This window comes from Dreissena polymorpha, chromosome 8 (genome assembly GCF_020536995.1).
Source record: "Dreissena polymorpha isolate Duluth1 chromosome 8, UMN_Dpol_1.0, whole genome shotgun sequence".
In the NCBI taxonomy this organism is placed as follows: domain Eukaryota; kingdom Metazoa; phylum Mollusca; class Bivalvia; order Myida; family Dreissenidae; genus Dreissena; species Dreissena polymorpha.
Window position 1 is genome coordinate 46,903,704 of NC_068362.1, and position 14,176 is coordinate 46,917,879.

Below are 14,176 nucleotides of genomic sequence, written 5' to 3' on the forward strand. Positions count from 1 at the left end.
TTTGGGCCTTTCATGCCCTCTTGTATGGAATTTCTTGTTTGAAGGAAGCCTAATTAAAAACGTGTATCCAGTTGAGGCATAGGTGCCATCCCTAATTAGCCTGTGCGATTTGTACAGATGTGTCTGGGTCAACAGTTCATGCATATGCATGAAGACCAGTATTCACAGAACAGGGTTTATAATCTTCATGTAGGATTGATGTTATTTCATGGCAAGCAGTTAAAAGAATGGTTGCGCTGTTGATGTGATGTCTTCCTAGCAACTAGAGGATCACAGGTTTGATGACCACTCTGAAAGCCTTATCAAAATATTATCTAAAGCCCAAAGTACTGGTTCTACTGAGGAAACTGAGAGAGTTTCAAGGGGTCTTATGGTCTTGATTAAATGAGCCTTGTTCTGAGAAAACTGGGCTTAATTCATGTGTCTTGTTCTGATAAAACTGGGCTTAATTCATATGCGTAAAGTGTCGTCCTAGATTAGCCTGTGCAGTCCACAGTATGGTATTTTTAGTTTGAAGGAAGTCCCTTCTTACCGAAAATCAAGTTTAAGCGGAAAGTGTCGTCCCTGATTAGCCTGTGCGTACTGCACAGGCTTATCTGGGACGACACTTAATGCACACGAATTAAGCCAAGTTTTATCAGAACAAGGCACAAATGAACTTAAATGAATAGGTTCCAACTAAACTACCAAAGTTGACAACAACAGTTGATATCTACATTGAGTAAAGTGATAACATGATTCTGTTCAATATGTTTATCTTGACGATATGTGGGTTAAGTTTGAATCTGGGCCACCTGGGTTTAAAAACTAGGTAACAAGATCATGCAAAGTTTATAAAAACTGTGTTACCAATCTAGAGACCACAATGATGACTCAATCTTGATGAAACTTGGTCAAACAGGTTGTCTTGACATCTAGGCTGGCTTTTAATCTGGGTCACAGATTTTATTTAATGAATTTACTCACAAATATGTAATATTGTGAATAGTTAACATCTTATATAACAAGAAAAATACAATCTAAAAAAATCCTTCCATATAGCTGAAACTTGGGATCATTCAAAGCAAGAGCTGATGCTCATTCACAACACAACTAAGGCTATTGATGTCATAAGGTGTAAATGCCATGTTGGTAAAACATGTTTTTGCGTTATTATCAATGAAAAGCAATTCAAGCGCTTTCTTGTTTTGATTATCACTAAACAAATCTATATTAAAACATTGTTCCCAGTATTATTATGTTTGTTTAATATAATGCATAATTGTTGATTTGAACAACTGTGAACAAGTCCCTTTTATATATATAAATAATACATGAAACATTATGTATCCATACAATGTCTACTCAAGACACATTCTGGTCAAAAAGATGATTTAACAAATAAATATTGTGAGTGAAAACGTTGATATTTCTGGTAGTACTGTACTACTTCAATATTTACCATGTGAATGTTTATGGTGTGCATTTAGCAAGTACTTTGATGTCTATTTGTAGTAATGTTTGCCTTTTTATACAACCAGTGGTTGATTTTTACCATTTTTTTTACATATCTGAAATGCTTCAAAAGTGTTGTCTTCTCTGTGTTGACAGTCTACTTGGCAAATACGTGTTGTCCTTTATATGTTGAGCCATGTTGTCATGGTAACTGTAGTGTCTTAAGTGTTGTCACCCTGCTGTTGTATCATGTATATATTGCACAATTCTTCGTAGAATTTCTTCCCTTTTGCTCCTTTCTCTTAATTCTTTTTCATTTATTTAAATTGAAAAATAAATTTATTTCTCTTTATATTGCTACATGTACTATCATATGAATTTCCACTCTGTGTGCCTTTTTGCCAAACTGCTCATTACATGTAGCAAACTAAAAATGTGTTATGAGCCCCACTAACAAATTGCATCTTTAAAAAGTTACTACTGTATCACATCATTAAAACTAATTTGAGGGCCATCAGAAGAAATAAAAATAATTTTGAACAGAAAAGAGCCTTTTATTTATCAACTTAATTAAGATAATCTCTTTTAAGGTTGTGCAATTTTAGATATATATCTTGTGACTTAAGAGAGTTATGTGTCAGTTGTCATATCATAATGTTAAATATTTATGTCATGTGTGTTCACCTAGCAAGTAAAACAAAATGCTATGCTCTTCTGCCTGTTGATTTTCAGCTGTTAACATGAGAAATATGATTTGTGCTTATCACTTGGCTCAACCAATGGGTGATAAGCTTCAGCCTGATGGGAAATGTCAACTGACCAATCAGGGGGCCTCTGCTGTATGTTGCACTTGTAACCTCTCACAGATTGAGATAGATATTACTAAAGTGTACAGTAAGATACAAAGAACGTCACCAATGAACACACCGACTGAAAGCGATGATTCAGCCCCGTCATTTCGTGGTTACGTTAGAACCGTCAGCCGCATTTCCACCGAATAACACTGATATTAAATACAGTTTTTTCGAGTGTTGCTGATACCTCTGTTATATTTTAGATTGCTGTTAATATAAGTATGATACATTGTCCTGTACAACTGACTTTTTTCTATGTTTTCTATGACTGTGATATTTTTATTGTAAAGGTTGGGGTAAATTGAATAAAATATCGAAAGCTGCCATTACAAATGTAAATATCTAAGTAAATGTAGCGTATATAATTGACAATTTTAAAAATAAAAATGTCATTGAATTTTGAATTTTCGGTTTAGATTTTCATGGCGATGTCAAGTACCAATTGTATGGTGGTTAATTCTTTAAATCCATACTCAAAGCAGTCATATTGATATGGACTTGGTATTAAACAGAAGAATTTTATTTCCTTTGTGTGACTTATTATGACCAATGCTTTTGCTATAACCATTTGTGCACATTAATTGTGTCCTGCTTGTGTTTGAAATTTGTGGTGAGCATTTTGGTTGCTGAAAAAAATCTAATGTTAGCATCATCAAAGCAAAACACATTGTACAATGAGGGGTAAGGAAGATAATTGATTTATTTATGTAAGAAATGAGTTTGAAATCTGATGAAAATACATTAAGGCAAGGCAAAAACCACTGTAGGAATAGTTTGTTTACTGGGCTAAAGATTCTTTGCATCCTTTCATTTCACTGTGCCATATTTTGTGTAATTTGTTTAAAGGGTTATGACTGTATATTGCTAGCTTTGTAATCTTATCCAAGGGCCAATCTTTATCTATTGTACGCCCTGCCAGAAGGCAGTCGGATGTAAAAATTAAGCCACCATGCAGACCTGTGTGAGTCTGCAATCTTCGATTGAACAGATTCTTCTGTGCGCAAAACTCCCTGTATTTTTTTAGTGAATTTCATTAAACTTCATCTCCATATTGTCATGGTTTCTTAATTTTATTAGTTTCAAACTCACCTGAGCACAATGTGCTCATAGTGAGCTTTAGTGATCGCCTTTTGTCCATTGTGTATTGTGTATTGTTCTGCGTCAGCATTTGCCTTGTTAAAACTCTAGAGGCCATATTTGTTGTCTGATCTTCATGAAATTCAGTCAGAAGATTTGTCTCAATGGCATCTTGCATGAGTTTGGAAATATTTCCAGTTGGCTTAACAACATGGTTGCCAGGGGGCTGGGCATTTTTCCTTTAATTGCCATTGTTAAACGTTGTTAACACTCTAGAGGCCACATATATTGTCCCATCATCATGAAACTTGGTCAGAAAATTTGTCTCAATGTTATCTTGGAGGAGTTCAAAAATGATTCCGTTTGCTTGAAAAAAATGTCCTTATATGACTATGTATGGCTTGAGAAAACCTTGTTAACACTCTAGAAGCTACATTTATAGCCCAATCTTCATGAAACTTGGTCAGAACATTTTTTCTAATGATATCTGGGCTAAGTTTGAAAATGCTTTAGGCCAGTTGAAAAACATGGCTGCCTGGGTGTGGGGCAGTTTTCCTTATATGGCTATAGTACAATTTTGTTAAGAGTCTAGAGGCCAGGACATTTATTTTCCAATCATCATGAAACTTGGTCAGAAGATTTGTCCCAATTATAGCTTGGATAAGTTTGAAAATGGTTCCAGTTGTTTGAAAAACATGGCCACCAGGAGGCCGGGCATTTTTCTTTATATTGTAAAACTTTGTTAACACTCAAGTTGCCACATTTATTATGCGACCTTCATGAAACTTGGTCAGAAGATTTGTCCTAACGATACTATGGACAAGTTCGAAAATGGTTCTGATTTGTTGAAAATCATGGCCACCGGGGGATGGGAATTTATCCGTAAATGGCTATAGTAAAACCTTGTTAGCACTCTAAAAGTTATGTTAATAGTTCACTTTTCATGCTACTTGGTCAGAACATTTGTTCTAAAAATATTTCAGGCTGCACAGAACAGGTCAGGTCATTTGAATCAATGACAATGACAATAGGTTTATTTGTACTGAAAGGCCTCCGGCCCAAAATACAAACATACATGCAGTAATCATAAGTAATCATAAGTAGTGATGAGTGAGTGACTTTGGGCTTTTTGAGGCTCTCTTGTTAAAGATTTAATGCTCTTTGTTAAAAATTACATATGAAAGCTTCTGTTCTAAACTCTTACATTTTCATTCATTAATTACAGAATATTCTCTTTATGCCCTAGCATGTGCTGACTGCAAATAAATACATGTACCAATGTATAACTCTCACAAGCTCTCTTATGTGTTATCTGTGTTGCTGTACTTACCCCACTGTTTGCAGATCCCTTCCATGCCCCATCCACCCCTACAAGCCTTGGATACGATTTCAAGGAGATCTACAAAAGCACTGCTCCTTCAAAGAAGACTTCCTTGTTTGATTTTTTGCCTTTGTAGGCAACACACCAGCCGGTGTACAAACAATTGTCTGTCCTGGGTCCAAATCCATAAAGCTCTTAAAAAACAAATGGACTAACTCTTTTCTTTAAGGTCGAATATTGTTTTTATAAAATTTGAAGGATCCAATGAAACCTCATACCTGGCGGCAGAAAATAATTCTAAACAGCAATGTAAGGTTTATGTTTATGGCAAGGGACCGTCCCCTTAAACAAACAAGGCACAATATGGCGCAATACATCTTTTTCTGGAAAGGCTTAAATTCAGTAAACTTTTATTTGAGCCTCAGTCAGGGAAAAAGCTGAGTACACTGTAATGCACATGCGTAATGTTTCATCCTTGATTAGCCTGTGTTGTGCACACAGGCTAATCAGGGAATGCGCTGTCCGCTTTTATGGAATTTTTTGTTGAAACGAAGTCTGTTCTGAATGATATACGAGCCTAGTGGGAGGAAGTGTTGTCCTTGATTAGCCAGTGCAGACCACACAGGCTAATCTGCAACAAGACTTATAGCACCTTCATTAAACCCCATTTTCTCTGAGCGGGGCTGACATGTTGGCCTTTTTATCATTATTCAGATACACAATAATAATATTGAAAGTTGGTGCTGTGCAATTAAGGATAGTTTTTCTTGACTTGTTTCTGTATGGGCTATATGGATTTGGTCCCAAGAAACATTCTGTGTCTTGTAAAGGAACCAAAAGTGTGTTGTTCTCTTCATTGTGGCACTTGCAGCCTTGCAGATTCCCAGGACAAAGTCTTCAACACTGGATTTGTGTGCTGTTATACTTTAACTATGTATGGTTTAACAACATGTCAAACCTTTCTATCAGTAACTGTTGTATACATACTTAAACCCATTTATACCTAGTGGACAGACTCCCATCCTTCTAAATTGGATCAATTTATTTCCAAAATAGGGATGTCTAGTATATTTATTACTATATTTGGAATATTTCTTACAGAAATTCCTTTAAGCAAACAGCGTAGACCCAGATGAGACGCCGCATGATGCGGCTTCTCATCTGGGTCTACGCTGTTTGCCAAGTCCTTTTTTCTAGACGCTAGGCATAAATGGTTTAACAAGTTATGGTTAAATATGTAAAACTTTTCTATCAGTTATTGCTCTTCATGCAGTTTTGTATAACGGTATAAGCTGCAGTTATTTTCGACAACCTTTATAGTAGTAATTTATCTCCAAAAACAATATCACAAGAGTAATTTTTTTCATCTAATGATTTTTTATGAAGCTGACAATATATAAATTAATTATAAACTAAAAGAATGTATATTTTGAGATTTTTTCTGCTAGGAATGTTTGACATGGTATTGGTTCTAAACATTTGTGTATTGCACTGACCTGTACGTATTCGAGCACAAATTGTTCCTGCATTTCTGTTCCTGTTTAAAATATGTTAGTTCCCTGTTTATGTGTCAAGCTTTTTTAAACATTGAAGCAAATGAGTTTTTTTTTGGAAAATCCATTGTAACTCTTGTTCTGTCTATTATTACTGTTACGCTTAATTATGATATTTCACTTAATTGTTATCATTACCTACTGTTTATCTTTATAATATTTCGTGTTTTACATTTTAAACCCTAATTACCTTTATGTCAAGGTTGTTTATTCTGAGATTTTGAATTCATATATATATATTTTTTAATAAATTGTGGATATTAATTATTTGATAAATAGTATAAACACAGTTTACACATGTTACCATTTCTGTCTTATTTCTTTCAATCAGTTTTTGCATGTTATATAAGCATTTAGATGCATGTTTCTTTTATTATGCTCCCCCAAAATTTATTTTGGGGAGAGCATATAGTCGCCGCTTCGTCTGTCCGTCCGTCCTTCCGTCCATGTGTCCGTCCGTGCACAATTTTTATCCGGGCTATTTCTCAGCAACTAATGACCGGAATTCAATGAAACTTTATGGGAAGCTTCATTACCAAAAGGAAATTTGCATATTATCAGTGGGTTCTGGTCGGATGATTTTTCACAGAGTTATTGCCGTTTGAAATTTTCCATTAACTGTACATATAGTGCAATTCTTGTCCGGGCTATTTCTCAGCAACTAATGACCGGAATTCAATGAAACTGTATGGGAAGCTTCACTACCAAGAGGAGATGTGCATATTATCAGCGGGTTCTGGTCGGATGATTTTTTTCACAGAGTTATGGCCCTTTGAAATTTTCCATTAACTGTACATATAGTGCAATTTTTGTCCGGGCTATTTCTCAGCAACTAATGACCGGAATTCAATGAAACTTTATGGGAAGCTTCACTTCCAAGAGGAGATGTGCATATTATCAGCGGGTTCTGGTCGGATGATTTTTCACAGAGTTATGGACCTTTGAAATTTTTGAAATTTTCCATTAACTGTACATATAGTGCAATTCTTGTCCGGGCTATTTCTCAGCAACTAATTACCGGAATTCAATGAAACTTTATGGGAAGCTTCACTACCAAGAGGAGATGTGCATATTATCAGCGGGTTCTGGTCAGATGATTTTTCACAGAGTTATGGCCCTTTGAAGTTTTCTATAAAAAAATACTTGTCCCCCCAACTACTGTGCCCTCAAGACGTTTCCTTTTATCTGAATATATAGTGCAATATTGTGACAAAAAAAATCTTTGGGAAGCATCACCCGTCCCTGACGGTTTCTTGTTGTTTACATTTACCCTTGAATAACCACCATTATTAACAGTTGTCCCCCCTACCCATGAGCTCTTGGTTAAGAACCATCTTAACCGACCACACTTTTGGAGCTTCATATTTTTGTAGCTTGATATTTGGTAGCAACTTTTTACATTCTGTCCATGATATTTTTTTCTATGATCAATGAAACGTTAAGGGCAACAAAGCGGACCTTGAATTTTTTGTGGATAGTTGATGTACCTAAGAAAATGTTTGATAATATTGTACCTGTTAAGAGTTAGATAAGGTCGAAAATAGGTACACTTCATTAAATATTACAGTTATTCAATAGGTCAGGAAAGTCTAAGCTACTTTTTTCTTTGTTTTAGGACCTCAATCACCTTTCAGCAAACCAGAAAAAGAAGTAAAAAAAGGAAAATCAAAGACTGGCAAATAGCATTATGCTCAAGATTTCATTATGACATACCACGTCCAAATAATATGACATTGTAGATATATTCTTAATGTGATCATTTAATTGTTGGCATCAGTGATTAAATAAGGGAAGGTAATTGTTTGCTCACAAATTACTTAATTTCCTCATATGCAACCTTTTTTTGTTACCATTAACTATAGACTAAACATAGTATTTAAGCATGAGAAAGTTAATATTTATGCCCCCCTTCGATGAAGAGGGGGTATATTGTTTTGCACATGTCGGTCTGTATGTCCGTATGTCCGTCCGTCCACCAGATAGTTTCTTGATAACTCAAGAACGCTTAGGCCTAGGATCAAGAAACTTCATAGGTACATTGATCATGACTAGCAGATGACCCCTATTGATTTTCAGGTCACTAGGTCAAAGGTCAAGGTCAGGGTGACCCGAAATAATAAAATGGTTTCCGGATGATAACTCAAGAACGCTTATGCCTAGGATCATGAAACTTCATAGGTACATTGATCATGACTCGCAGATGACCCCTATTGATTTTCATGTCACTAGGTCAAAGGTCAAGGTCACGGTGACAGGAAATACTGACTCAACTTAGAAAAATGGTTTCCAAATGATAACTCAAGAACGCTTACACTTAGGATCATGAAACTTCATAGGTATATTGATCATGAATCGCAGATGACCCCTATTTACGTCCATTAGGTCACGGTGACTTGACACAGTAAAATGGTTTCCGGATGATAACTCGAGAACGCTTACGCCTAGGATAATGAAACTTCATAGGTACATTGATCATGACTCGCAGATGACCGCTATTGATTTTCAGGTCACTAGGTCAAAGGTCAAGGTCACAGTGCCAAAAAACGTATTCACACAATGGTTGCCACTACAACTGACAGCCAATATGGGGGGCATGCATGTTTTACAAACAGCCCTGGTTTGTTTAAGAGTTTAATGCTGATAGGTATAATCATGTAGATTTTAGTAGATGTAACAGATTTTGTTCTTATGTCCCTTTAAGAAAAACACATTATGTTGCATGTGTGTATTGTATAACAAAACTTACTGGTAATAACTAGCACACTTATCAAACTGTACAACTAAAAGATAAAACTTACTCTGGGCCTATATTATAGATCAAATAAAATGGGAAATACACTGAATTAAATTGGCTGAATATTTCATCAAACTAGCTGCACAATGTTGAAATTAAAGACGAGACAATCCGCCCTTTTTACCTATTACAAAGTATACTCTGGAAATCAGAAACCATGTGCTAATTTTTTTAAATAAATTGTTGAGTGTATATACTTAAAGGAAAAAGGTTCTAAGAAAATGTGTTTTTTTTATGAATGCAAATTTGAAATCCAGAAATTAAAAGCATCAGAGCTGATCAATTAAAATTGCTGTAAAATCTTATATTTATAGACCATGGCCATGGCTTATTACTCAAACTAACTAAAGTATCTAAACAAAATGTAATACCTTGATATGACAAGCCATGCATGCAGTGGCCTCGTTTAATTACCAAATGAATATGTCTACAAAAACATGCAATTGTTTAGTCACTGGAATAGTACCCTGGAGATAGGAATCTGAGGTCAATCAGAAATTCAACAAATAAAAGAAATGAAACTTACTCTTTTATTTTCCAAAATACCAGAACACATAAGCAGTTTATGATGTATTGTAAGGCATAGAGAATCAATCTTTTTATGCCCCTTATAGGGTGGCATATAGCAGTTAAACTGTCTGTCAGTCTGTCTATCCATCAGTCTGTCTGTCCGTCCTTCCGAAAACTTTTACATTGGCCATAAGTTTTGCAATATTGAAGATACATGTAGCAACTTGATATTTGGCATGCATGTACGTGTATCTCATGGAGCTGCACATTTTGAGTGGTGAAAGGTCAAGGTCATTCTTCAAAGGTAAAAAACAAATCCAAGGGAAGTAATAAGCTTTAATCGGAGATAATTTTTATTTATCATTTTGCAGGTACAGATCATTTTTACAAGGGAAGTAATTTTCTATTTTTATCAAAAACTAAAATAAATAATTTTAAGCAGCGCAGTTAGGGGGCATTTTGTTTCTAACAAACACATCTCTTGTTTGTTATCAGTTAAATATCAAGGCTAACTGAGGCAGTTCAATAATATAACCAAGCAAACTGTACTTAACAGAAATACCTTGCGCAATTCAGAACTTAAAGGCCATTATCTTGCATTCATTACCAGGGAAGATATATGCTTTTGCTCTGTTACTAATATATATGTTGTAATAGTGATGCATGATTGGAAGTGGCAATTATGTTTTTTTGATTTTAGAAACTATAAAAAAACTGATTTTCAAACTTGGTGCAATATTAAAATTTCATCGTGATATTTTGTAAATAAGATGTTTGCTTTGTAGAAGTAATGACTAAAGAGGAAGGGAAGTAATAATCTTTAATCGGAGATAATTTTTATTTATCATTTTGCAGGTACAGATCATTTTTACAAGGGAAGTAATTTTCTATTTTTATCAAAAACTAAAATAAATAATTTTAAGCAGCGCAGTTAGGGGGCATTTTGTTTCTAACAAACACATCTCTTGTTTGTTATCAGTTAAATATCAAGGCTAACTGAGGCAGTTCAATAATATAACCAAGCAAACTGTACTTAACAGAAATACCTTGCGCAATTCAGAACTTAAAGGCCATTATCTTGCATTCATTACCAGGGAAGATATATGCTTTTGCTCTGTTACTAATATATATGTTGTAATAGTGATGCATGATTGGAAGTGGCAATTATGTTTTTTTGATTTTAGAAACTATAAAAAAACTGATTTTCAAACTTGGTGCAATATTAAAATTTCATCGTGATATTTTGTAAATAAGATGTTTGCTTTGTAGAAGTAATTACTAAAGAGGTGGGGATTGACATTGTTCATGTAATTTTGTTTCATTTATGATGCACTCTTTTTATAAAAAATCTGTATCAATTGCAAATAACTGAATAGCTGATTGCAAAAAGGTCTCAATTCAAAATAAATTTTCTGTGTCAATGTATATAAATGTCATTTATCAGAAATTGAGCTTAATGCATCAGAGTTATGTTTTCATGTGCAATGGCCTTTTGCCAGATTATTAAGATTTTAACAATTGTTTATTAATTGCGGTTTGGACATTAGAGTGACCATTATTATGCTTTATGGTTTTTTTGTTACTTTTGTAAAGTTAGTCCTCATAATTGTCTTCATGTTTGCTGGCTAGCTTTTGCAGTTGTTGCTTATAAGCCATTTCTATATCATATTAGGTTGTATATTACTGTTTTTTGCATTATGTCCTCTGTTATTGTTCAGATTTTTCTGTAATAAACATCTTTTTCTGATTGGCTGGTCATGATTTTATCAGTTTTTTGTCTGTGAATGATTTTTGTTACCTTTTTCACAACATTTAGTGGAAATTACTAATAGTCTCTTTAGTGTATTTTAAAATAGTATGAAGTATGTATTGTTTAATTTTACATGTCCCCATGGTGTAATGGATATGGTGTCCACCTAGCGACGGGGAGGTCATGGTTTCGATCTCCACTGTAGGATTGTTCTTTAGAACTCCCCTCAAGACACCAAGTATTGGTTCGGCCCAGGAAACAGACTCGACAGCAGTAATAAGCCTTAGGCTTTGGATGCAATCGAGCTAAAATAAATAGGTTTAAACTATTGTTTAATTGTCTGAGCTTATAAAATACTGGGACTGCTGAACCTCTGACACATGTTATGTTTATCATATGTTATAAGACATCTATCTGATTGATCATAATGAATCATTTGAACATAACATATTACATTTACCCTTTCCCACTTAGAAGCTAAGTTAAACTATCTATGTACAAACAGCATAAAACCAGAACAGCCTGTGAGTAAAAAATGGCATTTAATTAAATGTAACTTTCTAAGGGTCTACAAATGCGTTTAAATATGTATCTAAGTGGTAAAGGGTAAATGCCCATAAATGGTGAAGCTAATGGCAGGTTGTAAGATACAAGCAGAGTTTGGAATACAATTAAAAGCAATTTTATCATGTGTGAAGACTGAGCGAATTCAAAAGAAGTGAATTCTTGCATCACTAAAATTGTTGGTTATGTTCTTATTTAATTGCCACATATATTTGTCTTATAATGCCCTCATATGAAATCAAGTTAATAAACTTCTGATGATACATAACTACATGTGGTGTGTAGAGTACATTTTATATTGTGAACAGAAATAAATGAGTAAAACTACACTAAATATTTAGAGTTTCTTACACTTTTCAAAAGGTTGTAGGAGACTTTTTGTAGAGCTATTTTATCCTGTATTTTAGGGTAGAATTGTTATTGTAATGTACATTGTGAGACGTTGAAATGTTCCCCCTACCAATATTGTATACATTTTGTGAAAAATGTTGTTTATGTGTATAAACATTCTTGGTCATTTGAATATTTTCTCATGTTTGTATACTGGATTGGTGTTGTGACTGTTGTTTTTACAGATCTTTAAAAGTGTGTTTTTGTCCTTTATTGATATATTGATTATTGAATAAAATTGCACTTTGTTTCCAATATTGTGTTCTAATTATTTTTTTATTTGGAATATTCTTCAGAAAATATATTTGCTCATACTTTCAACCAAATGTGTATCATTTTCATAAGACTGCCAAAAAGGTGTAAGAGCACTAAATAACAAGACATTAGAATATACAATAACTTAATTGTTTAATTGACTCTTTCAATTGTAAATTATTGCTTTGATGTGGTTGAGATAAAATTTAACTATTTTTATTAAGCTTTCTGGATTGTGATAAAATATTTTGGAATTTGAACATTCAAATTGGGAAAACTATGTAACTATGTAAACCTGATTGCGAAAAGAACTGTGTTTCAGCACCACTTACCGGTAAAAAGGGGCAAAAAGCTTTTTTGAATATCATGGGTGTGCCAACTTTTTAAAATATAAAAGACACAATACATTAATTCACAAACAATGAGCATGTTTATTATTAATAAAATCAGAAACCTAAAAGAATTAATTTATAAAAAAAAAATCATAAGGATTTTTAATATAATTATGGTAGAATGAATTGATGGTGGAATGAATTCAGATGCATAAACCATCATAACACTTTACTATGATAGCCTTTAATGTTGTTTATCCTATCTCATACAAAGTAAAGGCCGGTATGCTTGGATTACCTAATGAACCTCTGTCCAAAAATGTGTCCACATATTTTGTATTTACTTTTACAACATTCAGGGATTGTTCCTTATGATATGAAGTCGTGCATGTGTGATTTTCATCACCATGGGGATACAATTACAAAGCCAAGTTAAGAGGATTATGGCATGCATTATTCTTTAATATGTGACAAATTCTACTTAAATCTGCAAAGTCAGGATTGTACAAAGATATGTTTGATTATGATACTGGATTAATGAATACAACACTTTTGTTTCATATATTTATTTCGTTTTTTTGTGGTAGCATTTGTATTGCTCAGTGATATGATTTATGTAAGAACCAATTATGTCAAGAAAAAAATCTAAAATACAATGGTACTTAAATATCTATCACATCATAACACTTCTCCTAAAAAAGCAACCCATGCGAAAGATAATATTTCTAAAACTGTCTGACTTTGTGTCTGACTAAAAAAACTACAATATCTAAAACGTTGATAAACAATTAACATGAAACTATGCATATGTAAAACCTGAAATATGGACTGGTTTATGTTTCTTTTATTTCGATAGATTATTTAACTTTAAAATAAAACGTGTTTACCAACAAGTCAAACTAGCTATCGTAGCTGGTGCCGTAACAAACTCTAAGCAGGACTCTTACAACCAGTCAAAAATTGTACCTTGTTTACCAAGGCGACACAACACATATTTGAGTGGATGAAATGTAATTTTACTGGTTCCACAAATTATGAAATTCTTATAGCGGGTTCACACAATTACAGCTCCCGCTAAGAAAATTTGTAGAGACTATATTTATAAAGTTGTGATATAAAACAAATATTAAGAAGAAATATACACTTATTCTTACTGATATGGCTGAAAAATGAGCAGAATTAAAAAATTTAACTCGAGTAATAAAGGGTAAATGGGCGCAAAATACCTGTTTCGGCACGGATGTCACCATCTTAATGGTCACGTAATCTCCCACGGAGATTCCTAAAATATAGCCGTTTGAAATTACTTGTAATGTATATCAAAAATTACAAAGGTTTCTTT

The 14,176-nt window shown here is 33.8% G+C and overlaps 1 protein-coding gene across 1 annotated transcript in view; it reads left to right on the forward strand.

Annotated features, from left to right (window-relative positions):
* Positions 1-14,176, forward strand: part of LOC127841228 (uncharacterized) — a 315,075-nt gene that overhangs the window by 281,502 nt on the left and 19,397 nt on the right. The gene's annotated exons all lie outside the window — the stretch shown is intronic.